This window comes from Lolium perenne, chromosome 3, assembly GCF_019359855.2.
Source record: "Lolium perenne isolate Kyuss_39 chromosome 3, Kyuss_2.0, whole genome shotgun sequence".
NCBI classification, from domain to species: Eukaryota; Viridiplantae; Streptophyta; class Magnoliopsida; order Poales; family Poaceae; genus Lolium; species Lolium perenne.
The window spans coordinates 271695102-271698961 of NC_067246.2; the positions used below are offsets into that span (position 1 = coordinate 271695102).

The following is a 3860-nucleotide window of genomic DNA, read 5'->3' on the forward strand; positions in this document are numbered from 1 at the left end:
TATATATGTACCTTGTGCTTCCTGTAGCGCTCAGTGCTGCGGCTTCCCGCACTGTGTGTTCCTCCGGTGCCCTGGTTTGCCTTGTTGCTGGTGATGTTAGTGGAGAAGACATGGCTATATATAGGACGACGACGGCTGAAACGGCGGGAATACTTGGTGGGAGAGAATGGGCGCGAGAAGAATGGCGGGAAAAAAGGGCGGGAGGGAAGGAGCGGGGAAAATGGCGGGAATGTTGGAGGAAAAATTGGTGGGAAGCTGTGCCGACGGCCTGGCCGTCGGCCCACATAGTGGGAAACTGTGCCGACGGCCTGGCCGTCGGCACAGTCTGGCGCCGTTTGCCACCTGCTGACGCCGTTGTCGGTGGCTGTCGGTGGCCCTACCATCTGCCCATGTGCCGACGGCTAGGTTACGTGTCGTCGGCACATACGGGGTGTGTGCCGACGGCTGAACTATGCCGACGGCGGCCTTCGGCCCTGGAGGTGTTGTGCCGACGGCCACTTTCCTGGGCTGACGGCGTGGCGTTATGTGCTGACGGCGGCCGTCAGCAAAGATTCTGGCCATCGGCCCCGCGGCGGGTTCCCGTAGTGTCATAACTGATTTTCAGCGTACGCAAATTTCACTGGTGCCCAGCTTCTCAAGATGCAATTCGCTCCCTCCTCTTCATCGGGTACTTGGTACGTGGATCTAGCAGTGTACGGCAACGTAGTTTCTCAGAAGAAAGTGCAAACTGTCGACAGCAGCACTAGGCATCGCGCGATGCCCATGGGGGGAGATTCCGCCAACACCATTTATCCGGCCATGGTTTTGCAAAGCCTCTTGAAAAGTTGTTCTCCTGTTAGAGCATTGATTGCTGATCGATGAGGAGACTTGTGGTGCATGTCTTTGACTGCTGCAGCGTCTGTCTTTCCAGAAACGGTTTTGCTATGTCTCAGTCAACTGAGATTTTCTTAAGTCTAAATCACTTACAAAAAAAGTGTTTGAGTGCACTTTTCTGTTAAAAAAGTGCAATTGCACTTTTCTACTAGAAATGTGCAACTGGATCGAGTTGCACTTTTCTTTGAACTGCAGTTGCACTTTTCTAAGGTGACTGAGATTTAAGAAAATCTCAGTGAGACATAGACACACCCTTCCAGAAAACCTCCCGATGATACTTGATCATGGGTAGACCTTGCAATGGTCTATACACTCTAGAGGGATCTGGTTCGAGTCTGAACATGAATTTTTTAATGCAACCGGTTCCTACCATTCTCAATCTGGTCGGTGGTGACCTCGTGATTCGTGCAAATATCACTTTATTTGGAGTCTATTTTACTCCGAAATGTTATATATATGATATTTATTAGATATAAGTGAAATTGGAGTCAAAACTTTGTTATTTTCACCACATTATACATATATTCCTGACATATTTGAATTAATTTTAAAAAAAATTAAGTTACCGTGAATCCTGATTTATATTGGAAAGTTACGATATTTTACTGAAAAAATTATTTAGATTCCAAATATATGTCATATGGAGATGATACACACTAGATATAGAGAAGGGGCCTAACATGAACCGTGAGGTGATGGATACCCGGTAGAAACCAGCTCCGTTAGAAATGACTTTCCCGTTCGAGTCTGAGTCTCTATAGCATCGAACTTTGCGATATTCGTGTTTACAGTGCACTCCGTAGCCTTGTTTGTCCGTGAGTACTCCACAACCCATTTCAAAATATAAGGCTAGATTGGCTTGTCGCGGTCACTAATTCACGTGGCAGTGGCACCCATCCAACGTCTCCATGTGTTTCCCTTCCCTCTAGCAAAAAATTAATCTTGAATAAACACTTACAAAAAAAGAAAAATGCATAGAAAGAAATAAGATGGCTATTGTCTATATGAGATAATATATTTATTTTTTATAAAGCGGGGCGAAAAGCTATATGAAGATATGAGATATAAATCACGTTCACCTAAAATGGGAGCAAGAAATATCTAACTGCGCGCGAGCATGTGCCTCGGGCAGGAAGAGGCAGCAGGTTGCGCTGGCCCAGTTCTGTTTGTCATATGATCCAGTAAAGTGCCTGCCGATGTGTCTAATCCATGACAATGTATGTCCGAGGTCCGACACACCGGTGTCCTTCATATCCGTTGCAAAATGCTAAACGAAAGGCGCATACACAGTTCATGACGGGACTACCTATGTTGTAGGCTCAGTTAGCTACTTAGCTGCTACCTCCTCCTGATTCACACAAAAAACAAAAAAAACTGCTACCTCCTCCTTCCTCCTGGTGCTTAATAGGCGTAACAAAGTTCCTCCTCTTGCCTGTTAAAGAAAATGCACACAATAGATTGATGTGAGAAAAGTACACAATATATTTGCTGTGAGACAAGTCTGAAGCAAAGATAGAAAGACTACTAATTTAGTGTCCCCCAAAAGATTAAGCAATGGCTTCACTATCTCCCAAAAGATCAGGAGGCATTTGCAAGACGCAGGTAAAGTATAGGGATTTGACACAAAATATATTTTTGTCATTTTAAAGATGCCCTCCCTTATATTATACAAACAACACAAGACACCATACATAGTTCACACCACAATAAAGATGCAAAGAAAGGCAATTGTCACTTGCCTGGGCTCACTTGGTGAAGTGCTGGTTCAAGTGGCCATACGGGAAGCTACACAAATAAATACAACTCAGTTAAAGCAATTGTTTGCAAATTCCAAAAACAAAGGCGAATATTTTGTATTTATGTAAATCAAGTCATCCCAGGCATTGACGGTTACGGCAAGCTTTACCAAGAGCATTGACACCGAACTGGTGACACCATCACTAAGGAAGGTCTTGGGTTCCTTCCTAAATGGTGTTCTGGTGCCACAAGAGGTGATAGAGCAGTGTGGGTCCTCATCCCATAGGTAAAAACAACATAGTGCCATGGTCACTGTGCACGCCCTGCATGGCTTGCAGATGGTCGGCTGCTGCCTGGTTGAGCTTTGGACGCAAAGAATGGACATGGGAGAGCGGGATGAAGTGCAGAACTATGTTGGATTATTTTCTTGATTATCTGACGTATTTTGGCGTATACATATCTATTTTACATACATGCTTCTATATTTTGGAGCCTAAATTATACTAACTCTGCCCATGGAGAATTTATATACTTAAAACAAGGAACAAACAATATGGGATCATCTTTAATGTAAGACTCGGCTGAGAAAACCTGTATACCTCTTGCAACAGATTCACCATCTTCAGATACCTTCACAGTCAATATTTTGATTCTCCGAAGATATCTACGCGGGAAGTATACCTGAATCTGTAAAGCCAACGATAAATATTTCTTAGTGATAGCATTGTGCTAATCACGATTTCATATAAAAATACAAACGTCACAGATCAAATAAATCATTATTAGAACATAAAAGTAAGCTTAGCTCCACATCCAGATCAGAATTAAGGCCATCTCCACTGTTCACCACTATGCTCAGCAACATGTTGTCTAACTGATAAACAGTAGCAAAAAATTAAAGAGAAGAATAGCATAAATCAATGTCCCCTCTATTTCAAAACAGATGTCATTTTAGAGTTGCGCACAAGATTAAGTGTGAGTTGGCACAAGAAATAAATGTGAGTGAAATGTCAATATTTCCAGCAAATAGTATCAACAAAGTTTCAGGGGATGTGGACGTGCCTCTGCACAGAAAAAACTTGTAGAGGCAGAGGTCCTGGGTGGAATGGCTGAGAGAAGGAGACCAGAGCAACATGTACTTCCATATGCAGGCAAGCTGTCATCCAACAAAGATAGGATCATGAAACTGAAAGATGGAGATGGAATTTGGGTGGAGAGTGCAGAGAAACATCAGAACAGATGATCTCAGA

At 43.5% G+C, this 3860-nt stretch overlaps 1 long non-coding RNA gene across 1 annotated transcript; it reads right to left on the minus strand.

The window, feature by feature from the left end:
* Positions 1 to 1923: 1923 nt before the first annotated feature.
* On the minus strand, positions 1924 to 2695 carry LOC139837663 (uncharacterized). The gene is made up of 2 exons (XR_011754260.1): positions 2613 to 2695; positions 1924 to 2305 (listed from the first exon to the last, which is right to left on the minus strand). It is a non-coding gene; the product is annotated as an uncharacterized lncRNA (long non-coding RNA).
* Between the last annotated feature and the right edge of the window lie 1165 nt (positions 2696 to 3860).